Raw genomic sequence first — 26058 nt, 5'->3', positions numbered from 1 at the left:
CTTGTTGTCGCAAGATGCTTCAAGAGCCGCACGCATACAGAAGTAACGAAGACAAGAAACACCTGCAGTAAGTAGAGAAGCGTTCCGTTTAGCAACATGGCGGCTTTTCTTCCGCCGTGCCCACAACAGGTGAAATCATGCCGTTCTTTCTTTAAAGCGGCTCCGAGCGATGACGTTTACGTGAGATACTTGAAAGGATAGGACAGTAGAATTGCGTCGCTGGATGACGACAGCGTTGAGAACGAAGTCCTTTTCTTGATCAGCTGGTTCTTGTCACATGACGCATCAAGTGGTCGCACGCATACAGAAACAGCGAAGCCAAGAAACACCTGCGCTAAGCAGAGAAGCGTTCCGTTTAGCGAAAGCGGCTTTGGATCCGCCATACCCCCAGAAGAGTACATTACGCCGTCCTTATTTGATAGCGGCACCAAGCGATGAGACCAAACTAAGATACCTGAAGGGAAGGCCAGTAGAATTGCGTCGCCGGATGACGACAGCGTTGGGAAAGAGGGGCCTTCGTTGATTGGGCGGTTCTTGTTGTCACAAGATGCATCAGTGGTGGCACGCATACAGAAGAAGCGAAGCCAAGAAACACCTGCACTAACTAGAGAAGCGTTCCATTTAAGGCATGGAGGCTTTCGTTACGCCGTGCCCACAGAAGACAAAATCATGATTTTCCTATTTTACAGCGGCGCCAAGCGATGACGTTAAAGTGAGATACTTGAAAGGATCGGCCAGTAGAATTGCGTCACTGGATGATGACAGCGTTGAGAACGAAGGCCTTTTGTTCATCAGCTGGTTCTTCTTGTCACAAGACGCATCAAGTAGCCGCACGCATACAGAAGAAGCGAAGAAACATCTGCACTAAGGAGAGAAACGTTCCCATTAGCGACATGGAGGCTTTGGATCCGCTGTGCCCTCAGACAAGAAAATCATGCCGGTCTTCTTTTATAGCGGCACCAAACAATGACACCAACTGAGATACTTGAAAGGAAGGCCAGTAGAATTGCGTCGTCGAATGAAGACACCGTTGGGAACGAGGGGCCTTGGTTTATTAGGTGGTTCTCGTTGTCACAAGATGCATCAAGTGGCGGCACGCAAACAGAAGCAGCGAAGACAATAAATACCTCGACTAAGTAGAGAAGTGTTCTGTTTAGCAACATGGCGGTTTTGTTCCGCCGTGCACACAGAAGACGAAATCATGCTGTTCTTCTTTTATAGCGACGCGAGGCGATGACGTTAAAGTGAGATAACTGAAAGGATTGGCCAGTAGTATGGCGTCGCCGGAAGACGAGAAGGTTGGGAACGAGGGACCCTCGTTGATTAGGTGTTTCTTGATGTCACAAGACGCATCCAGTGGCGGCACACATACAGAAGCAGCGAAGCCAAGAAACACCAGCACTAAATAGAGAAGTGCTGCGTTTGGCGACATGGAGGATTACGTCCGCCGTGCCCACAGAACACTGAATCATGCCGGTCATCTTTTATGGCGGCGCCGAGCGATGACGTTAAAGTGAGATACTTGAAAGGACGGGCCAGTAGAATTAGGTCGCTGGATAACAACAGCGTTGAGAAAGAAGGCCTTTTCTTGATCGGCTGGTTCTTGTTGTCAAAAGGCGCATCAAGTGGCCGCACGCATACAGTAACAGCGAAGCCAAGAAACATCTGCACTAAATAGAGAAGTCTTCCGTTTAGCAATATGGCGGTTTTGGTTCCGCGGTGCCCACAGAAGAAGAAATTATGCTGTTCTTCTTTTATAGCGACGCGAAACGATGACTTTAAAGTGAGATAGTTGAAAGGATTGGCCATTAAAATTGCGTCACTGGATGACGGCACCGTTGAGAACGAAGGCCTTTTCTTGATGAGCTGGTTCTTGTTGTCGCAATACGCATCAAGTGGCCGCAAGCATACAGAAACAGCGAAGCCAAGAAACACCTGCGCTAAGCAGAGAAGCGTTCCGTTTAGCGAAAGCGGCTGTGGATCCGCCATACCCACAGAAGAGTACATTACGCCTTCCTTATTTGATAGCGGCACCAAGCGATGAGACCAAACTAAGATACTTGAAGGGAAGGCCAGTAGAATTGCGTCGCCGGATGACGACAGCGTTGGGAACGAGGGGCCTTGGTTGATTGGGCGGTTCTTGTTGTCACAAGATGCATCTGTGGTGGCACGCATACAGAAGAAGCGACGCCAAGAAACACCTGCACTAACTAGAGAAGCGTTCCATTTAAGGCATGGCGGCTTTCGTTACGCCGTGCCCACAGAAGACAAAATCATGCTTTTCCTATTTTACAGCGGCGCCATGCGATGACGTTAAAGTGAGATACTTGAAAGGATAGGCCAGTATATTTGTGTCGCTGCATGACGACAGCGTTGAGAAAGAAGATCTTTTCTTGATCAGCTGGTTCTTGTTGTCACAAGGCGCATCAAGTGGCCACATGCATACAGAAACAGCGAAGCCAAGAAACACCTGCAATAAGAAGAGAAGTGCTGCCTTTTGCAACATCGCGGCTTTCGTTCCGCTGTTCCCACAGAAGACAAAATCATGAAGTTCTTCTTTTATAGCGGCGCCAAGCGATGACGTTAAAGAGAGATACTTGAAAAGACAGGCACCAAGCGATGACACCACACTGAGATACTTGAAAGCATTGGCCAGTAGAATTGCGTCGCCGGATGACGAGAGCGTTGAGAACGAGGGTCCTTGGTTGATTACGTGGATCTTTATGTCACAAGACACATCAAGTGGCCGCACGCATACAGAAACAGCGAAGCGAAGAAACACCTGCACTAAGGAGATAGGCGTTCCGTTTAGCAACATGGCGGCTTTCGTTCCGGCGTGCCCACAGAAGACGAAATCATGAAGTTCTTTTATAGCGTCCCCAAGCGATGAAGGTAAAGTGAGGTGTTTCAAAAGATATGCCAGTAGAATTCCGTCGCTGGATGACGAGAACGTTGAGAACAAAGGCATTTTCTTGATCAGCTGGTTCTTGTTGTCACAAGACGCATCAAGTGGCCGCACGCATACAGAAACTGCGAAGGCAAGAGACATCTGCACTAAGGAGAGAAACGTTCCCTTTAGCGACATGGCGGCTTTGGATCCGCTTTGTCCACAGAAAAGGAAATCATGCCGGTCTTCTTTTACAGCAGCGCCAAGCGATGACGGTAAAGTGAGATACTTGAAAGTGCAGACCAGAAGAATTGCGTCGCCGGATAACGACAGCGTTCAGAAAGGCCTTTTCTTGATCAGCTGGTTCTTGTTGTGACAACACGCATCAAGTGGCGGCAGGCATACAGAGGCACCGAACCCAAGAAACACCTGCACTAAGTAGAGAAGTGTTCCGTTGTTGACATGGCGGCTTTGGATCCGTCATGCCCAAAGAAGAGGAAATCATTCCGGTCTTCTTTTACAGCAGCGCCAAGGGATGACGTTAAAGTGAGATACTTGAAAGGATAGGCCAGTAGAATTGCGTCGGTCTATGACGACAAGAGTAGGAGTGGTGGCGTGAAGGTAGAACACCCGCCTCGCGTGCAAGAGGTCCGTGGTTCGAATCCTGGTGCCGCGCAATTTTCCACCGGATAAAAAAAAATCCGCTTGTTGATAAAATTGCATAAACAGGCCTGGAGTGCCGCCTGATCCCGGTGACAACAACCGGTAACGCACTCCCTCACCAGAGCAGGATTGGCCACCCTGGTGCAGTACTTGGCCACAACCTCCTATATGAACACAACAATCAAACCCCGGCCCTCAGTCCCCCGCAGCTGCGAAGCAACTGACCACGGCGGCGGTCAGGCCTGCGACGCTGCAGAGGGTGCTAAGAATCACTGGCTGCGGACAGGCCGCCATTGGAATATGAACCTGGCAACGTTTAACGCTAGAACGTTGTCTAGTGAGGCGAGTCTAGCAGTGCTATTGGAGGAATTAGAGGGCAGTAAATGGGATATAATAGGGCTCAGTCAAGTTAGGAGGCCAAAAGAAGCATATACAGTGCTAAAGAGTGGGCACGTCCTGTGCTACGGGGGCTTAGCGGAGAGACGAGAACTAGGAGTCGGATTCCTGATTAATAAGAACATAGCTGGTAACATACAGGAATTCTATAGCATTAACGAGAGGGTGGCAGGTCTTGTGAAACTTAATGAGCGGTACAAAATGAAGGTTATACAGGTCTACGCCCCTACATCCAGTCATAATGACCAGGAAGTCGAAAGCTTCTATGAAGACGTGGAATCGGCGATGGGTAAAGTCAAAACAAAATGCAGTATACTGATGGGCGACTGGAGAAGCAGGCTGGAGACAAGGCAGTGGGAGAATATGGCATAGGCACTAGGAATAGCAGGGGAGAGCTATTAGTAGAGTTTGCGGAACAGAATAATATGCGGATAATGAATACCTTCTTGCGCAAGTGAGATAGCCGAAAGTGGACGTGGAGGAGCCCGAACGGCGAGACTAGAAATGAAATAGACTTCATACTCTGCGCTAACCCTGGCATCATACAAGATGTGGACGGGCTCAGCAAGGTGCGCTGCAGTGACCATAGGATGGTAAGAACTCGAATTAGCCTAGACCTGAGGAGGGAACGGAAGCAACTGGTACACAAGAAGTCCATCAATGAGTTAGCCGTAAGAGGGAAAATAGAGGAATTCCAGATAAAGCTACAGAACAGGTATTCGGCTTTGACTCAGGAAGATGACCTTAGTGTTGAAGCAATGAACGACAATCTTGTGGGCATCATTAAGGAGTGTGTAATAGAAGTCGGTGGTAACTCCGTTAGACAGGATACCAGTAAGCTATCGCAGGAGACGAAAGATCTGATCAAGAAACGCCAATGTATGAAAGCCTCTAACCCTACAGCTAGAATAGAACTGGCAGAACTTTCGAAGTTAATCAACAAGCGTAAGACAGCTGACATAAGGAAGTATAATATGGATAGAATTGAACATGCTCTCAGGAACGGAGGAAGCCTAAAAGCAGTGAAGAAGAAACTAGGAATTGGCAAGAATTAGATGTATGCGTTAAGAGACAAAGCCGGCAATATTATTACTAATATGGAAGAGATAGTTTAAGTGGCTGAGGAGTTCTATAGAGATTTATACAGTACCAGTGGCACCCACGACGATAATGGAAGAGAGAATAGTCTAGAGGAATTCGAAATCCCACAGGTAACACCGGAACAAGTATAGAAAGCCTTGGGAGCTATGCAAAGGGGGAAGGCAGCTGGGGAGGATCAGGTAACAGCAGATTTGTTGAAGGATGGTGGGCAGATTGTTCTAGAGAAACTGGCCACCCTGTTTACGCAATGCCTAGGACCTCGAGCGTACTGGAATCTTGGAAAAGCGCTAGCATAATCCTAATCCATAAGAAAGGTGCCGCCAAAGACTTGAAAAATTATAGACCGATCAGTTTACTGTCCGTTGCCTACAAAGTATTAACTAAGGTAATTGCAAATAGAATCAGGAACACCTTAGACTTCCGTCAACCAAAGAACCAGGCAGGATTCCGTAAAGGCTACTCAACAATAGACCATATTCACACTATCAATCAGGTGATTATATATATATAGCTTTCATTGATTACGAGAAAGCGTTTGATTCAGTCGAAACCTCAGCAGTCATGGAGGCATTGCGGAATCAGGGTGTAGATGAGCCGTATGTAAAAGTACTGAAAGATATCTATAGCGGCTCCACAGCCACCGTAGTCCTCCATAAAGAAAGCAACAAAATCCCAATAAAGAAAGGCGTCAGGCAGGGGGATACGATCTCTCCAATGCCATTCACAGCGTGTTTACAGGAGGTATTCAGAGACTTGGATTGGGAAGAATTGGGGATAAGAGTTAATGGAGAATACCTTTATAACTTGCGATTCGCTGATGATATTGCCTTGCTTAGTAACTCGGGGGACCAACTGCAATGCATGCTCACTGACCTGGAGAGGCAAAGCCGAAGGGTGGGTCCAAAAATTATTCTGCAGAAAACTAAAGTAATGTTTAACAGTCTCGGAAGGGAACAGCAGTTTACAATAGGTAGTGAGGCACTGGAAGTGGTAAGGGAATATATCTACTTAGGTCAGGTAGTGACTGCAGATCCGGATCATGAGACTGAAATAATCAGAAGAATAAGAATGGGCTGGGGTGCGTGTGTGGCAGGCATTCTCAGATCATGAACAGCAGGTTGCCATTATCCCTCAAGAGAAAAGTTTAAACAGCTGTGTCTTACCAGTACTCACGTACGGGACAGAAACCTCGAGGCTTACGAAAAGGGTTCTACTTAAATTGAGGACGACGCAACGAGCTATAGAAAGAAGAATGATAGGTGTAACGTTAAGGGATAAGAAAAGAGCAGATTGGGTGAGGGAACAAACGCGAGTTTATGATATCTTAGTTGAAATCAAGAAAAAGAAATGGGCATGGGCAGGACACGTAATGAGGAGGGAAGATAACCGATGGTCATAAAGAGTTACGGAATGGATTCCAAGGGAAGGAAAGCGAAGCAGACGGCGGCAGAAAGTTAGGTGGGCGGATGAGATTAGGAAGTTTGCAGGGACAACATGGCCACAATTAGTACGTATCCGGGGTAGTTGGAGAAGTATGGTAGACGCCTTTGCCCTGCAGTGGGCATAACCAGGCTGATGATGATGATGATGATGATGACAACGTTGAGAACGAAGGCCTTTTCTTGATCAGCTGGTTCTTGTGTTCACAAGACGCATCAAGTGGCCGCACGCATACAGAAACAGCGAAGCCAAGAAACACCTGCACTAAGTAGAGAAGTGTTCCGTTTAGCAACATCTCGGTTTTAGTTCCGCTGTGCCCACAGAAGAAGAAGAAATCATGCCGTTCTTCTTTTATGGCGACGCGAAACGATGACGATAAATTGAGATACTTGAAACGATAGGCCAGTAGAATTGCGTCGGTCTATGACGACAACGTTGAGAACGAAGGACTTTTCTTGATTAGCTGGTTCTTGTTGTCACAAGACGCATCAAGTGACCGACTGAAAACAGAAACAGTGAAGCCAAGAAAATCCTGCATTAAGCAGACAAGCGTTCTGTTTAGCGACAAGGCGCCTTTGGATCCGCCATGCCCACAGTAGTAGAAATCATACCGGTGTTATTTGATAGCGGCACCACGTGATGACACCAAACTGAGATACTTGAAAGGAAGGGCAGTAAAAATGCGTCGCCGGATGACGACAGCGTTGGGAACGAGGGGCCTTGGTTGAGCAGGTGGTTCTTTTTGTCACAAAATGCATCAAGTGGCGTTACGCGTACCGAAACAGCGAAGACAAGAAACACCTGCACTAAGTATAAAAGCGTTCCGTTTAGCAACATGGCGGCTTTTGTTCCGCCGTGCCCACGAAAGACGAAATCATGCCGTTCTTCATTTATTCCAGCGCCAAACGATGGCGCTAAACTGAAATACTTTAAAGGATAGGCCAGTAGAATTGCGTCGCCGGATGACGACAGCGCTGCGAAGGAGCATACTCAGTTGATTAGGTGATTCTTGTTGTCGCAAGATGCATCAAGTGGCGGCACGCATACAGAAGCAGCGAAGCCAAGAAACAACTGCGCTACGCAGAGAAACGTTCCGTTTAGCAACATGGCGTCTTTGGTTCCGCCGTGCCCACAGAAGACGAAGTCATGAAGTTCCTCTTTTATAACGGCGCCACGCGATGACGGTAACGTGAGCCTTCAACGGATAGGTCAGTAGAATATCGTCGCTGTATGACGACAGAGTTGAGAACGAAGACTTTTTCTTGATCAGCTCGTTTTTGTTGTAACACGACGGATCAAGTGGCTGCACGCCTACACAAGCAGCGAAGCCAAGAAACACCCGAACTAAGCAGAGAAGTTTTCCGTTTCGCGACATGGCGGCTTTGGCACCACCATGCCCACGGAAGACGAAATCGTGCCTTTCTTTTTTTAAAGCGGCGCCAAGCGATGCAGTTAAAATGAGACACTTGAACGGATAAGCCAGTAGAATTTCGTCGCTGGATGACGACAGCGTTGAGAACGAAGGCCATCTTTTTAGAAAGGGAAACTGCGCTAAAAAAGACACGGACGAGTAAGGACATGGACGGGCGCAAAGAAGACTCGTCCGTGTGTTTTTTAGCGCAATTCCCTTCCTTAAGTATGTACGACCGACTCGCCCAACAACGTGCTGGCCTTTTCTTTATCAGCACTTTCTTGTTGTCGCAAGACGCATCAAGTGGCTGCATGCATACACAAGCAGTGAAGCCAAGAAACACCCGCACTAAACAGAGAAATGTTCCGTTTCCCGACATGGCGGCCTTGGAGCCGCCGTGCCCGCAGAAGATGAAATCATGCCGGTCTTATTTGATAGCGGCACCAAGCGATGACACCAAACTGAGATACTTGAAAGGACCGGCCAGTAAAATTGCGCCGCCGCATGACGAGAGCGTTGGGAACGTGGGGCCTTCGTTGATTAGGTGGATCTTGATGTCACGAGACGCATCAAGTGGCGGCACGCATACAGAAGCAGCGAAGCCAAGTAACACCTGTACTAATTAGGGAAGTGTTCCGTTTAGCAACATTGAGGCTTTGCTTCCGCCGTTCCCACAGAAGACTAAATCGTGAAGTGCTTCTTTTATAGTGGCGCCTAGCTGTGACGTTAACTTGAGATACTTGAAAAGGTAGGCCTGTAGAATTGCGTTGCTGGATGACGACAGCGTTGAGAACGAAGGCCTTTTCGTGATCGGCTAGTTCTTGTTGTCACAAGACGCATCAAGTGGCCGCGCGCATAAGAAGCAGCGAAGCCAAGAAACACCTACACTAAGCAGAGAAGTGTTTTGCTTGGCGACATGGAGGATTACGTCCACCGTGCCCACAGAAGACTGAATCATGCCGTTCTTCTCTTGTAGCGGCACCAAGCGATGCTGGTAAAGTGAGATACCTGAAAGGATAGGCCAGTAGAACTGCATCGCTGGATGACGACAGCGTTGAGAACGAAGGCCTTTTCTTGATCAGCTGGTTCTTCGAGTGGCCGCACGAATAAGAAGTAGCGAAGCCAAGAAACACGTTCACTAAGCAGATGAGTGTTCCGTCCGCAACACAACGGATTACGTCCGCCGTGCCCACAGAAGGCAGAATCATGCCGACCTTCTTTTATAGCGGCGCCAAGCGGCGACGCCAAACTGAGATACGTGAAAAGATTGGCCAGTAGAATTGCGTCGCCGGATGACGATAGCGTTGGGAATGAGTGGCCTTGGTTGATTAGGTGATTCTACTTGTCGCAAGATCCATCAAGTGGCAGCACGCATAGAGAAGCAGCGAAGCCAAGAAACACCTGCACTAAGCAGAGAAACGTTCCGTTTAGCAACATGGCGGCTTTGGTTCCGACGTACCCACAGAAAACGAAATCATGAAGTTCTTCTTTTATAGCGGCGCCAAGCGACGACGTTAAAGTGAGATACTTGAAAGGATAGGCCAGTGGAATTCCGTCGCTGCATGACGACAGCGTTCAGATCGAAGGCCTTTTCTTGATCAGCTGGTTCTTGTTGTCACAACACGCATCAAGTGGCCGCAGGCATACAAAAACAGCGAAGCCAAGAAACACCTGCACTAAGCAGAGAAGCATTCCGTTTGGTGACATGGCGGCTTTGGAACCGCCGAGCCCACGGAAGATGAAACCATGCCGGTCTTATTTCATAGCGGCACCAAGCGATGACACCAAACTGAGATACATGAAAGGATTGGCCAGTATAATTGCGTCGCCAGATGACGAGAACGTTGGGAACGAGGGGCCTTCATTGATTAGGTGGTTCTTGTTGTCACAAGACACATCAAGTGGCGGCACGCATACAGAAGCAGCGAAGCCAAGAAACACCTGCACTATGTAGATAAGTTTTCCGTTTAGCAACATGACGGATTTGGCTCCGCCGTGCCCACTGAATACGAAATTATGCCGTTCTTCTTTTAACGCGACTCGAAGCGATGGCGTTAATGTGAGATACTTGAAAGGATAAGCCAGGAGAATTGCGTCGCTGCATACGACAGCGTTTAGATCGAAGGCCTTTTCTTGATCAGGTGGTTCTTGCTGTCCCAAGCCGCATTAAATGGCCGCACGCATTAGAAGCAGCGAAGCCAAGAAACACCTATACTAAGCAGAAAAGCATTCCGTTTGGCCACATGGCGGCTTTGGAACCGCCGTGCCCGCAGAAGATGAAATAATGCCGGTCTTATTTGATAGCGGCGCCAAGCGATGACACCAAACTGAGATACTTGAAAGGATTGGCCAGTATAATTGCGTCGCCGGATGACGAGAGCGTTGGGAACGAGGGGCCTTCGTTGATTCGGTAGTTGTTCATGTCACAAAAGGCATCAAGTGGCGGCACGCATACAGAAGCAGCGAAGCCAACAAACACCTGCATTAATCTGAGAAGTGCTGCGTTCAGCAACATGGCGGCCTTAATTCCGCCGTGCCCACAGTAGACGAAATCATGAAGTTCTTCTTTCATAGGTGATCGCCAGGGGGCGCCGAGAAGTGCGGACGCGCAAACATCGGCTCCCGTTTCCTCAAATGTTTTCGGTGGTACAGTCCGCGAAAACGCTTGAACATTGTGCATCATTCGACGCAGTTTGTTGCGGGTATCAAGCCGATACCGGATTTATATCGGTAGGTGCTTTTCTCGAACATTTAAACGACCTTGAACATTTCGCGACGCCGGGCGGTTGTAACCCTAACGGGTTAACGCTGGTGAGGAGTACGGGCTAGGCCTTGGCCTAACTGCGGCTGGTGGGGCATCATGCCCGAAGTCGAGATGGCGGAGGGGGTAGAAATCACCCCCGAAGAAGCAAGGTGCCCCGGCTGGACCACGGCAACGGGCAAGACTAAGAAGTCTAGGCAAGAAACTTCCAAGTCGACGCCGAGCCCGGTAAAGCAGGGAGGAGGCAGGGGCGGTCGCCGCACGGCAGCCCCACGGAACGCGCTGAAGAAGCTGGCCGCAGCCTCAAGGCTCCCGAGACTGCCACGGGACCATATTCGAGTCATCGTTAGGCCAAGGGGTGGCCTCGACGTGAAGAAGATCAGCACATTAGGGGGCACAAGCGCTGGCTATGGTGGCGGCGCTTTCACCCGACGAGGTTGGCGAAGACATCGTCTGCCCAAATAATGTGCGAAACATCTACGTCGTCTCAACACCAGAAGAAAGGAACGCGCGTGCTTACGCGATGGTTCGACAGATCCACCTGCGCGAAGGGGTCTTTGAAGTGGCCGCGTACATGGCCGCCTCGGACAATACATGCAAGGGTGTTGTGAGGGGAGTCGACATCGAGTTCAACGACGCTCAGCTCCGCGCAATGATCGTACTCCAGCGGAACCCCACCGCGTTGGAGGTGCGTCGCATCAAGACCAACACCACGGTTATCGTCCTATTCGACGGACTGAGGGTGCCGAACTTTGTCATGTGTTAAGCGGGCATGCTGCCCTGCTCTCTATACAGAAGGCAAGTTGATGTGTGCTACGGTTGTGGGGAACTGGGCCACAGGGCCGATGTATGTCCGACCCCGAGTGTGAAGAAGTGCAGTGGATGCGGAGCCGCGTCCCCCACTGAAGGCCACCAGTGTGAGGCGAAATGCGGCATATGCGGAGGCCCTCATCCAACGGCTGATCGTAAGTGCGAGCAACGCTTCCTAACGCCGTATGTCGTCAGGCAGAGACGCCGAAGGCGCCGGCGTAAGAAAACTGGCGACGCCAAGAAGGGCGCCAACGCGGCACGTGAGGTGCACCAGGCACTGACGTCAGCGCTATGGAAGAGGAGTTCTTCGAGGGGGCGTTCCCACTCGCGCAGTCTTTCCCGCTCTAGAACGCGCTCCCGCTCACGTGGGCGCTCCGTGCAACGAGGGCGCTCTCAATCTAGGGGCCGCTCCAAGTCCAAGGTGCGCATCGCAGGAGGTCCCACCTGGGCCGACAAAGTGAAACAGACGAAGCAGACGGGCCGGACGCAACACGCCGCCGCAGAGGAGAGCAAGCGGGCGCACGATCCCAGGATCGCGCAGTTGATGAGCGAAAACGCCAGTCTCAAGGAGGAAATTCAGAGAATGAAGGCCGACTTTGAGGCCTTCCGAAACGCCAGCGCCGTCCAAGCGGCCGCGGCAAGACAAACGTCTACGGAAGAAGGGGCCACAGCAAGGGCGGTCAAGCGCAGAGCCACCTCCTCCCAGGGTATGGTTGAGGATGTGAGCACGGCGGAGGCTGCCATGCAGAGGTCCTTGGACCGCATGCAAAAATCCTTTGCCGAGCTGGTACAGAGTAACCAGACTCTTCTACTCAGAGTGCAACTGCTTGAGAACGAGCTTGCCAAGCGATGTGACATACACTACGGCGAAGCCACCAGGCCGGAGGCGGTGTCCAGTGAAATGCTACAGGAGAGTCAGCAGTCGTGGGCTGACGAGCAAGATGGCACCGCAGCCCACCTCCGGTCCAACAAGCCCAACCATGGCCAGACCGGATAGTAAGCTAATCGTGTGGCAGTGGAACTGCGCCAGCTTCCGGAGGCGCAGGCCTCAACTGGTGCAGTTCATCAAGGCCCGGGAGCCGCAAGAGAGGCCCCACGTCATTTTGCTACAGGAAACAGGAATAGAAACTATTTCCCTCCAGGGATACCGAGCTGTCTCCTCGTTAGCGGAGAACGGGCTCGGCATCGCTATTCTTATTGCAAAGAAGTGCGCCTTCCAGGAGCACGATCTCCGTCTTGGCAACACCAAACTGGAAGCGTTGCTTGTCGAGATCATACCCAACAGTTGGCTGAAGAAAAGCGTCTACGTTACCAATGTGTACTGCTCTCCTAGGGACAACCGGCAGACCTTCTGCAGCCTAACAACCAAGGCATCGTCCATGGCGAGGGAGACGCCGCTTGTTATGGCTGGAGATTTCAACGCGCCGCACGAAGCCTGGGGCTATGTTAGAAGCATTCCCAAAGGCTGCAGACTCCTGCAGGCGGCGACTGACAGCTCCCTGGAACTTATAACCGACCCCCATTACCCCACGCGCATGGGAAACTCGGTCTCGAGAGACACCACCCCAGACCTGGCCTTCGTCAAGAACGCGCCGGGAGCGGAGTGGCACAACTTACAAGAGAACCTGGGCAGTGACCACTACATCGTGGAAATCTCCCTACCGGTCAGCGCGGCCCCGCAGAGGGCTTTCGAAATAGTCGACTGGGACGCCTTCCGAAAGAGAAGGAAGGACGACCACGAGAAATACGAGTCGTTTGCGGACCTCGTAGCGCAGCTCAAGAAGGACGTAGCTGCGGTCACCAGGACCGTTGAAACGGACCTCAAGGTCGACCGCATGGACGCTCGATTGGCGCACGTGCTCGAAGCCAAGAATTCCGTCACGGCTAGATGGAAGACGCAGAAGCTGAATCGCAACCTTCGGAGGAGGATCGCGGCCCTCAACCGCGATATCGAATCGCACTGCAAAGAGCTCGGCCAGCAGCAATGGAACGAAGTTTCCGCGTCGGTCGACGGCCAGATGCGTGCGGGAGGCAAGTGGAACCTCCTCAAGCAGTTATTGGACGACACGCAGTCCAAGAGAGACCACACTCTCGCCATCGATAGGCTGGTCCACAAGCTGAATATAGAAGGCGCATCTAAGAACGAAGTGATGGACGAAGTCGCACGTCGCTACCTCCCCATCGGGCAGTCCGGACCAGAAGATTACCCGGCCTATTTCGGCAAGGTGGACGAGGAGCTCGACTCCCCCTTCTCCGTCTCGGAGGTCAGAGCGGCCCTTCAAGGCCTCAACGGAAGATCGGCGCCCGGGCCGGATGGAAATTCGAACAGACTCCTTCGAAATCTGGACGACGGCTCGATCGAACTGCTCACTAAAGAAATCAACGATGTCTGGGAGGCCGGCATCGTACCGGATGCCTGGAAGGAAGCCACGGTGATCCTAATTCCGAAGCCGGGCAAGACACCAGCCACAGACAGTCTGCGACCCATTTCGCTCACGTCTTGCGTGGGCAAGGTGGCGGAGCATGTCATCCACAACAGAATATCGAGACATGTCGAGTAACGACACCTCCTCCCGCCGAATATGGTCGGCTTCAGACCCTCGCTGTCCACTCAAGAGGTCATGCTGCTGATCAAGAGGCAGATAGTCGACGTGGTCACGAGAGACATCCGAGGCATCTTGGCGCTGGACATCGCCAAGGCCTTCGACACGGTCAAACACAAGCACCTCCTCGACTCTGTGACGAGACTGAACCTCGGCGAACGCTTTCACGCGTACGTGAGCTCTTTCCTAAGAGACCGCAAGGCCACGATCATGCTGGGCCAGATCAAGTCGGACGGATACGCGCTGGGAGCCTGCGGCACGCCGCAGGGTGCGGTGTTATCTCCACTGCTCTTCAACATCGCCATGAGAGACCTATCAGTCCGACTCGACCGAATCGGGGCCGCCAATCTCAATCACGCTCTCTACGCGGACGACATCACCGTCTGGTGCGGCGGTGGGTCGGACGCAGCGGTGGAGCGGGCCCTGCAAGAGGCCTTGCACGTCACGGAAGAATTCCTCGAGGGCACGGGACTGGTCTTCTCGCCGACCAAGTCGGAACTCTTGCTGTATCGGCCCGACAGAAAAGGCCGTAAGTTCGGCACGACGCTGGACCAAGTACCGATCGAACTCAGAACGAAGACGGGTCAGCGCATCCAGAGGGTAGATTCTCTCAGGGTGCTGGGACTGGTCCTCAATGCAAAGAGCAGCAACGCTCAAACGATCGCGCGCCTGAGCGCGAAGACGGAGAAGATGCTCAGACTCGTTTCGCGAGTGACGAGCAGGAAGGGGGGCATCAGCGAAGCCAACCTCCTAAGGATCTACCACGCCTTCCTCATGAGCCATATCAACTACGTGGCTTCTGCGCTAAGCTGGTCGCGGTCGGAGGAGAACAAGATCGACGCACTCATGAGGAAGAGCATTAAACGAGTCCTCGGCATCCCCGTGACGACCAGCACGGAGAAATTGATGCAACTCGGGTTCCACAACACCCTGAGCGAAGTGGTGGAAGCAAAGAAAACGGCACAGATCGTTCGCCTCTCTACCACCAAGGCCAGCCGTCGAATACTCGAGATGGCGGGTGTGGCAGCTATGGCCGAGGAGTCGTGCGCAGTCCCGATCTGCGAGGGTGAAAGGGACGCCTTCCGAGTCTCCCCCTTCCCGAGGAACGTTCATCCACAACACAACGAGGCCCGGCGCGCAGCCAGAGCGTGAGCACTCATGAAGACTGCCCTGCAAAACCCAGAGCTCACGTCCTTTGTCGACGCGGCGCGGTATCCCGGATCAAACTCCTACGTGGCCACGGTGGTTGACCCCCAGGGCAAGATCCTGAATGCGGCGTCTATCCAACGCTCGACGGCGTCCGTCGCAGAGCAAGTCGCAGTGGCGCTGGCTCTGTGCGAACCCGGGCGCACGCATATCTTCACGGACTCCAGGTCGGCGGCGATGGCCTTTCTCGCCGGCTCTGTCTCGGGCGAGGCTGCGGCAGTGCTGAGGACCCGCAAGACAGGCACGGCCCGTCACGTCATCACTTGGTTCCCGGCTCACATGGGCCGGAACGTCTCCCCCGGCTCCATCAACCCGAATGAGCTGGCCCACGACCAGGCGCGAGGTCTCATCAACCGCGCCGGTCCGAGGGGCCCGGCTTCGCAGGGGATCGACCGAACCACGGACCCGCTGTTAACTTTCAACGAGATAACTGCTCACTACCAGCTGGGACGCAGGCAGTTTCCGGCTCCTCACCCGAAGCTAGGCAGACCCCAGGCCTCGGTGCTGGAATTCTGCAGACGGGCTCCTTTCCGTCTCGCTCAAGGCTGAGCCACTACACTCCGGGTGTGGATCCCCGCTGCCCAGACTGCGGCGAGGAACGATCCACTTTGAACCACATGCTGTGGGAATGTTCTGCGTTGTGCCACTCGCCTTTCTACAGGCAAGAAGATTGGGATGAAGCCGTCAAGAGCGACAACCTTCAAGTCCAACTTCGGGCTGTCCAAAGGGCCTGCGCCAGGGCTGAAGATCACGGTCTTCCGCCCCCGGCGCGGGTGCGGCCCGCGACTACGACAACGTAGTCCCTTAGGACCAATTCAAGTTTCTTGTCTGTCTGTCTGTCTGTCTGTCTGTCTGTCTTCTTTCATAGCGGTGCCAAGCGATGACGTTAAATTGAGATACTTGAAAAGGTAGGCCAGTAGAATTGCATCGGTGGATGACGTCTGCGTTGAGAAAGAAGGCGTTTTCTTGATCAGCTGGTTCTCGTTGTTACAAGGCGCAGCAAGTGGCCACACGCATACAGAATCAGCGAAGCCAAGAAACACCTGCACTCAGCAGAGAAGCGTTCCATTTAGCGGTAGGGCGGCTTTGGATCCGCCGTGCCCACAGAAGTGGAAATCCTGCCGGTCTTTTCTAACAGCGGCACCAAGCGAAGACACTAAACTGATATACTTGAAAGGATTGGCCAGTATAATTGCGTCGCCGGATGACGAGAGCGTTGGGAACGAGGGGCCTTCGTTGATTAGGTGGTGGTTCTTGTCACAAAACGCATCAAGTGGCGGCACGCATACAGAAGCAGCGATGCCAAGTAACACGGCACTAAGTAGAGAAGTGTTCCGTTTAACAACACGGCGGATTTGGTTCCGCCGTGCCCACAGAAGACGAAATCATGAAGTTCCTCTGTGACAGCGTCGCCAAGCGATGAAGTTAAAGTGAGATACTTGAAAGTATAGGCCAGTAGAATTGCGTCGATGGATGACGAGAGCGTGGGAAACGAGGGGCCTTGGATGATAGGGTGGTTCTTGTCACAAGATTCATCAAGTGGCGGCACGCATACAGAAGCTACAGAAGCAGCCAAGACAATAAACACCTCCACTAAGTAGAGAAGCGTTCCGTTTAGCAACATGGCGGCTTTCGTACCGCCGTGCCTGCAGAAGACGAAATCATGCCGTTCTTCTTTTACAGCGGTGACAGGCGATGATGTTAAACTGAGTGTGGTGATTAGGACTGTTCGGCACTTTCGCTAGTGCGCAGTGATGCGGAAGAAAGACAGAGAGTCATTTATGTGCGTTTATAAAACTCAAGGCAACCTATAAAATATGAATATATACAGAGAGTTGCAGTCAGAATATATACAGAAACTGCAGTCAGTGTGTCCACGGGCTGAAACAGTCCCGGGTTGCGTGGCTCACAGTTCGGTCGTCAGCGCACCGTGCGGTCTCCCGTGCTGGAGCTGGCCGCGACGACCAGACGCTCGGGCCCCGTTCAGCACGGTTCTCGGACTCGGCACGCTCCGGAGCCGCAGCGGCAGCAGCCAGGGGACGCCTTGTTCCACACGTCCTCGATGTCCGGCTCGGACGCCGCTCGCGACCGATGTGCTACAGTCGCACTTCCAGCACGACCTCGGTGCCCAGCTCGTGCGCCGCTCGCAATCCACGTGCGACGGTCGCACGTGAGGACCTCGTCTAGCACAGCAACATCTGTGCCAGACTGAAACGCTGCTCGGCACAGCTCAGGTGCGGCAGCTCAGGGACCGGCGGCCCTCGGGTCAGCCAGCGTCTCGAGTACTGGCAGCAGCGGCCCTGGGACGTCCACGCTCGGCTCCGCGGTCCTCCGCACCTTGCCACGGACTTCTCGCCTGGCAGGAGCCCTCGCCTCGTTCCGCCCAGGAGCTCGGAGCTGCTGCCCGCCTGGATCGAACACTGCGAGCGCGCCCTCGTGCTGCCGTGCTCGTGCACCCGTTGTCATCCTCGTCGTTCACGGCGCTTGGTGGCCGCTTCGATCTTCTAGGGGCGACGCGCGGCACTTACGTATGACACTGAGATATTTGAAAGGAACGGCCAGTAGAATTGCGTCGCAGGATGACGACAGCGTCGAGAACGAAATCCTTTTCTTGATCAGCTGGTTCTTGTTGTCACAAGACGCATCAAGTGGCCGCACGTATACAGAAACAGCGAAGCCAAGAAATACCTGCACAAAGCAGAGAAGCGTTCCGTTTAGCGACATGGCGGCTTTGGAACCACCGCGCCCACAGAAGAGGAAATCATGGCGGTCCTATTGATAGCGGCACCAAACGATGACACAAAACTTAGATACTTGAAAGGATTGGCCAGTATACTTGCGTAGCCGGATCACGAGAGCGTTGGAAACGACGGGCCTTCATTAATTAGTTGGTTCTTGATGTCACAAGACGCATCAAGTGGCGGCAGGCATACAGAAGCAGGGAAGCCAAGAAACAGCTGCACTACGTAGAGAATTGCTGCGTTTAGCAACATGGCGGCTTTTGTTCCGCCGTGCCGACAGAAGACGGAATCATGCCGGTCATCTTTTATAGCGGCGCCAAGCAGTGACGTCAAACTGCGATACTTGAAAGAATTGGCCAGTAGAATTGCGTCGCTGGATGATGACAGCGTTGAGAAAGGAGGCCTCTTCTTGATCAGCTGGTTCTTGTTGTCCCAAGACACATCAAGTGGCCGCACGCATAAGAAGCAGTGAAGCCAAGAAACACCTGCACAATGCAGAGAAGTGTTCCGTTCAGCGACATGGAGGATTACGTCCGCCATGCCCACAGAAGACGGAATCATGCCGTTCTTCTTTTATAGCGGCGCCAAGCAGTGACGTCAAACTGAGATACTTGAAAGAATTGGCCAGTAGAATTGCGTCGCTGGATGAAGACAGCGTTGAGAAAGGAGGCCTCTTCTTGATCAGCTGGTTCTTGTTGTCCCAAGACACATCAAGTGGCCGCACGCATAAGAAGCAGTGAAGCCAAGAAACACCTGCACAATGCGGAGAAGTGTTCCGTTCAGCGACATGGAGGATTACGTCCGCCATGCCCACAGAAGACGGAATCATGCCGTTCTTCGTTTATAGCGGCGCCAAGCGATGAAACCAAACTGAGATACCTGAAAGGAAGGACAATAGAATTGCGTCGCCAGATAACGACAGCGTTGGAAACGAGGGGCCTTCATTGATTAGGTGGTTCTTATTGTCACAAGACGCATCAAGTGGCGGCACGCATGCACAAGCAGCGAAGTCAAGAAACACCTGCACTAAGTAGAGAAGTGTTTCGTTTAACAACATCGCGGATTTCGTTCCGCCGTGCCCACAGAAGACGAAATTATGTCGTTCTTCTTTTATAGCGATACGAAGTGATGGCGTTAAAGTGAGATATTTGAGAAGATGGGCCAGTATAATTGCGTAGCCCAATGATGACAGCGTTGGGAAAGAGTGGCCTGGTTCATTAGGTGATTCTTACAGTCGCAAGATGCATCAAGTGGCCGCATGCACCCTACCCACAGAAGAGGGAATCATGCCGGTCTTCTTTTACAGCGGCACCAAGCGAAGACAGAAAACTGATATACTTAAAAGGAAGGCCAGTAGAATGGCGTCTCCGGATGATGAGAGCGTTGAGAACGATGGCCCTTGGTTGATTAGGTGGCTCTTGATGTCGCAAGACGCATCAAGTGGCGGCACGCAACAGAAGCAGCGAAGCGAAGAAACACTTGCACTAAGTAGAGAAGTGCTGCGCTTAGAAACGTGGTGGCTTCATTCCGCCGTGCCAACAGAAGATGAAATCATGAAGTTCTCCTTTTATAGCGGCGTCCAGCGATGACGTTAATGTGAGATACTTCAAAAGATAGGCCAGAAGAATTGCGTCGCTGGATAACGACAGCGTTGAGAAAGAAGGTCTTTTCTTGATCGGCTGGTTCTTGTTGTGACAAGACGCGTCAAGTGGCGGCACGCATACAGAAGCAGCGAAGCCAAGAAACACCTGCATTAAGTAGAGAAGCGTTCCGTTTAGCGATATGACGCCGTTGGATCCACTGTGCCCACAGAAGAGGAAATCATGCTGTTCCTCATTTCTAGCGACGCGAAGCGATGAAGTTAAAGTGAGATACTTGAAAAGATTGGCCAGTAGAATTGCGTCGCCGGACGACGAGAGATTTAGGAACGAGGGGCCTTCGTTGATTAGGTGGTTCTTGATGTCACAAGACGCATAAAGTGCCGGCACGCATACAGAAGCAGCGAAGCCAAGAAACACCAGCACTAAGGAGAGAAAGGTTCCCTTTAGCGACATGGCGGCATTGGATCCGCTTTGCCCAGAGAAGAGGAAATCATGCTGGTCTTCTTTTACAGCAGCCCCAAGCGATGACGTTAAAGTGATGTAGTTGAAAGGGCAGGCCTGAGGAATCGCGTCGCTGGATAACGACAGCGTTGAGAAAGAAGGCCTTTTCTTGATCGGCTGGTTCTTGTTGTGACAAGACGCATCAAGTGGCAGCACGCATACAAAGGCAGCGAAACCAAGAAACACCTGAACTAAGTAGAGAAGTGTTCCGTTTAGCAACATGGCGGTTTTAGTTCCGCCGTGCCCACAGAAGAAGAAATCACGCCGTTCTTCTTCTATAGCGACGCGAAACGATGACGTTAAAGTGAGATATTTGAAAAGAGAGGCCAGTAGAATTGCGTCGCTCGATGACAACAGCATTGAGAACGAAGGCCTTTTTTTTCATCAGCTGTTTCTTGTTGTCACAGTACGCATCAAATGGCCGCACGCATAGAGAAACAGCGAAGCCAAGAAACACCAACGCTAAGCAGAGAAGCGTTCCGTTTAGCGATATGACGGCTCTTGAACCGCCGTGCACACAGGAGAGGAAATCATGCTGATCTTATTTCATAACGGCAACAAGCGGTGACACCAAACTGATATACTCAAAGGATTAGCCAGTATAATTGCGTCGCCTGATGACGGGAGCGTTGGGTACGAGGTGCCTTCGTTGACTAGGTGGTTCTTGATTTCACAAGACGCATCAAGTGCCAGCACGCATACAGAAGCAGCGAAGCCAAGAAACACCAGCACTAAATGGAGAAGTCCTGCGTTTGGCGAATGGAGTATTACGTCCGCCGTGCCCACAGAACAATGAATCATGCCGGTCATCTCTTATGGCGGCGCCAACCAATGACGTTAAAGTGAGATACTTGAAAGGACAGGCCAGTAGAATTGCGTCGCTGGACAACAACAGCGTTAAGAAAGAAGGCCTTTTCTTGATCGGCTGGTTCTTGTTGTCACAAGGCGCATCAAGTGGCCGCGCGCATACAGAAGCAGCGAACCAAGATACACCTGCACTAAGTAGAGAAGTCTTCCGTTAAGCAACATGGCGGTTTTGGTTCCGTCGTGCCCACAGAAGAAGAAGTCATGCCGTTCTTATTTTATAGCGACGCGAAAAGATGACGTTAAAGTGAGATAGTTGAAAAGATAGGCGAGTAAAATGCGTCGCTGGATGACGACAGCGTTGAGAACGAAGGCCTTTTCTTGATCAGCTGGTCGTTGTTGTCACAAGACGCATCAAGTGGCCGCACGCATACAGAAACTGCGACGCCAAGAAACACCTGCACTAAGTAGAGAAGTGTTCCGTTTAGCAAAATAGCGGCTTCGGTTCCACCGTGCCCACAGAAGACGAAAGCATGAAGTTCTCCTTTAAAGGGGCGCCAAGCGAAGGCGTTAAAGTGAGATACCTGAAATGATAGGCCAGTAGAATCGCGTCGCTGCATGACGACAGTGTTCAGATCGTAGGCCTTTTCTTAATCAGCTGGTTCTTGTAGTCACAATCCGCATCAAATGGCCGCACGCATAAGAAGCAGCGAAGCCAAGAAACACCTACACTAAGCAGAAAAGCATTCCGTTTGGCGACATGGCGGCTTTGGAACCGCTGTGCCTACAGAAGATAAAATAATGCCGGTCTTATTTGATAGCGGCACCAAGCGATGACACCAAACTGAGGTAGGTGAAAGGATTGGCCAGTATAATTGCGTCGCCGGATGACGAGAGCGTTGGGAACGAGGGGCCTTCGTTGATGCGGTAGTTGTTGATGTCACAAAAGGCATCAAGTGGCGGCACGCATACAGAAGCAGCGAAGCCAAGAAACACCTGCATTAAGTAGAGAAGTGCTGCGTACAGCAACATGGCGGCTTTCGTTCCGCCGTGCTCACAGTAGACGAAATCATGAAGTTCTTCTTTCATAGCGGTGCCAAGCGATGACGTTATATTGAGATACTTGAAAAGTTAGGCCAGTAGAATTGCGTCGCTGGATGACGGCTGCGTTGAGAAAGAAGGCCTTTTCTTGATCAGCTGGTTCTCGTTACAAGGCGCATCAAGTGGCCGCACGCATACAGAAACAGCGAAGCCAAGAAACACCTACACTAAGCAGAGAACTGTTTTGTTTGGCGACATGGAGGAATACGTCCACCGCGCCCACAGAAGACTGAATCATGCCGATCTTCTTTGATAGCGGCGCCAAGCGGTGACGTCAAACTGAGATACTTGAAAGAATTGGCCACTAGAATTGCGTCACCGAATGACGACAGCGTTGGGAACGATTGGCCTTGGTTGATTAGGTGATTCTTGTTGTCGCAAGATGCATCAAATGGCGGCACGCATACAGAAGCAGCGAAACCAAGAAACACCTGCACTAAGCAGAGAAGCATTCCGTTTGGCGACATCGCGGCATTAGAACCGCCGTGCCCACAGAAAATGAAATCATGCCGGTCTTAATTGATAGCGGCACCAAGCGATGACACCAAACTGAGATACTTGAAAGGATTGGCCAGTATAATTGCGTCGCCAGATGACGAGAGCATTGGGAACGAGGGGCCTTCATTTATTATGTGGTTCTTGTGGTCACAAGAAGCCTCAAGTGGCGGCACGCATACAGAAGCAGCGAAGCCAAGAAACACCTGCACTAAGTAGAGAATTGTTCCGTTTAGCAACATGGCGGTTTCGGTTCCGCCGTGCCCACAGAAGACGAAATTATGCCGTTCTCCTTTTATAGCGACGCGAAGCGATAGGGTTAAAGTGAGATACTTGAAAGGATATGCCAGCAGAATTGCGTCGCTGGATGACGACGGCGTTCAGATCGAAGGCTTTTTCATGATCAGCTGGTTCTTGTTGTCACAAGCCACATCAACTGGCCGCACGCATAAAAAGCAGCGAAGCCAAGGAACACCTACACTAAGCAGAGAATTGTTTCCTTTGGCGACATGGAGGATTACGTCCGCCATGTGCACAGAAGACAGAATCATGCCAATCTTTTATAACGGCGCCAAGCGGTGACGTCAAACTGAGATACTCGAAAGGATAAGCCAGTAGAATTGTGTCGCTGGATGACTACGGCGTTGAGAACGAAGGCCTGTCCTTGATCAGCTGGTTCTTGTCCCAAGACGCATCAAGTGGCCGCACGCATAAGAAGCAGCGAAGCCAAGAAGCACCTGCATTAAGCAGAGAAGTGTTCCATTTGGCGACATGGAGGATGACGTCCGCAATGCCCACTGAAGACGAAATCATGCCGTTCTTCTTTTTTAGCGGCGCCAAGCGATGACGTTAAAGTGAGATGCTATAAAGGATAGGCCAGTAGAATTGCGAAGCAGGATGACGATAGCGTTGAGAACGAAGGCCTTTTCTTGATCAGCTGGTCGTTGTTGTCACAAGACGCATTAAGTGGCCGCACGCATGCAGAAACAGCGAAGCCAAGAAACACCTGCACTAAGCAGAGAAGCGTTCGGTTGAGCGACATGGCGGTTTTGGTTCCGCCGTGCCCTGAGAAGATGAAAGCATGAAGTTCTCCTTTAAAGGGGCGCCAAGCGATGGCGTTAAAGTGAGATACCTGAAATGATAGGCCAGTAGAATCGCGTCGCTGCATGACGACAGTGTTCAGATCGTAGGCCTTTTCTTAATCAGCTGGTTCTTGTAGTCACAATCCGCATCAAATGGCCGCACGCATAAGAAGCAGCGAAGCCAAGAAACACCTACACTAAGCAGAAAAGCATTCCGTTTGGCGACATGGCGGCTTTGGAACCGCTGTGCCTACAGAAGATAAAATAATGCCGGTCTTATTTGATAGCGGCACCAAGCGATGACACCAAACTGAGGTAGGTGAAAGGATTGGCCAGTATAATTGCGTCGCCGGATGACGATAGCGTTGGGAACGAGGGGCCTTCGTTGATTCGGTAGTTGTTGATGTCACAAAAGGCATCAAGTGGCGGCACGCATACAGAAGCAGCGAAGCCAAGAAACACCTGCATTAAGTAGAGAAGTGCTGCGTACAGCAACATGGCGGCTTTCGTTCCGCCGTGCTCACAGTAGACGAAATCATGAAGTTCTTCTTTCATAGCGGTGCCAAGCGATGACGTTATATTGAGATACTTGAAAAGTTAGGCCAGTAGAATTGCGTCGCTGGATGACGGCTGCGTTGAGAAAGAAGGCCTTTTCTTGATCAGCTGGTTCTCGTTACAAGGCGCATCAAGTGTCCGCACGCATACAGAAACAGCGAAGCCAAGAAACACCTACACTAAGCAGAGAACTGTTTTGTTTGGCGACATGGAGGAATACGTCCACCGCGCCCACAGAAGACTGAATCATGCCGATCTTCTTTGATAGCGGCGCCAAGCGGTGACGTCAAACTGAGATACTTGAAAGAATTGGCCACTAGAATTGCGTCACCGAATGACGACAGCGTTGGGAACGATTGGCCTTGGTTGATTAGGTGATTCTTGTTGTCGCAAGATGCATCAAATGGCGGCACGCATACAGAAGCAGCGAAACCAAGAAACACCTGCACTAAGCAGAGAAGCATTCCGTTTGGCGACATCGCGGCATTAGAACCGCCGTGCCCACAGAAAATGAAATCATGCCGGTCTTAATTGATAGCGGCACCAAGCGATGACACCAAACTGAGATACTTGAAAGGATTGGCCAGTATAATTGCGTCGCCAGATGACGAGAGCATTGGGAACGAGGGGCCTTCATTTATTATGTGGTTCTTGTGGTCACAAGAAGCCTCAAGTGGCGGCACGCATACAGAAGCAGCGAAGCCAAGAAACACCTGCACTAAGTAGAGAATTGTTCCGTTTAGCAACATGGCGGTTTCGGTTCCGCCGTGCCCACAGAAGACGAAATTATGCCGTTCTCCTTTTATAGCGACGCGAAGCGATAGGGTTAAAGTGAGATACTTGAAAGGATATGCCAGCAGAATTGCGTCGCTGGATGACGACGGCGTTCAGATCGAAGGCTTTTTCATGATCAGCTGGTTCTTGTTGTCACAAGCCACATCAACTGGCCGCACGCATAAAAAGCAGCGAAGCCAAGAAACACCTACACTAAGCAGAGAATTGTTTCCTTTGGCGACATGGAGGATTACGTCCGCCATGTGCACAGAAGACAGAATCATGCCAATCTTTTATAACGGCGCCAAGCGGTGACGTCAAACTGAGATACTCGAAAGGATAAGCCAGTAGAATTGTGTCGCTGGATGACTACGGCGTTGAGAACGAAGGCCTGTCCTTGATCAGCTGGTTCTTGTCCCAAGACGCATCAAGTGGCCGCACGCATAAGAAGCAGCGAAGCCAAGAAGCACCTGCATTAAGCAGAGAAGTGTTCCATTTGGCGACATGGAGGATGACGTCCGCAATGCCCACTGAAGACGAAATCATGCCGTTCTTCTTTTTTAGCGGCGCCAAGCGATGACGTTAAAGTGAGATGCTATAAAGGATAGGCCAGTAGAATTGCGAAGCAGGATGACGATAGCGTTGAGAACGAAGGCCTTTTCTTGATCAGCTGGTCGTTGTTGTCACAAGACGCATTAAGTGGCCGCACGCATGCAGAAACAGCGAAGCCAAGAAACACCTGCACTAAGCAGAGAAGCGTTCGGTTGAGCGACATGGCGGTTTTGGTTCCGCCGTGCCCTGAGAAGATGAAAGCATGAAGTTCTCCTTTAAAGGGGCGCCAAGCGATGGCGTTAAAGTGAGATACCTGAAATGATAGGCCAGTAGAATCGCGTCGCTGCATGACGACAGTGTTCAGATCGTAGGCCTTTTCTTAATCAGCTGGTTCTTGTAGTCACAATCCGCATCAAATGGCCGCACGCATAAGAAGCAGCGAAGCCAAGAAACACCTACACTAAGCAGAAAAGCATTCCGTTTGGCGACATGGCGGCTTTGGAACCGCTGTGCCTACAGAAGATAAAATAATGCCGGTCTTATTTGATAGCGGCACCAAGCGATGACACCAAAC

Source organism: Dermacentor andersoni, chromosome 9, assembly GCF_023375885.2.
Source record: "Dermacentor andersoni chromosome 9, qqDerAnde1_hic_scaffold, whole genome shotgun sequence".
Lineage (NCBI taxonomy): Eukaryota > Metazoa > Arthropoda > Arachnida > Ixodida > Ixodidae > Dermacentor > Dermacentor andersoni.
This window is presented reverse-complemented; position numbering follows the sequence as displayed.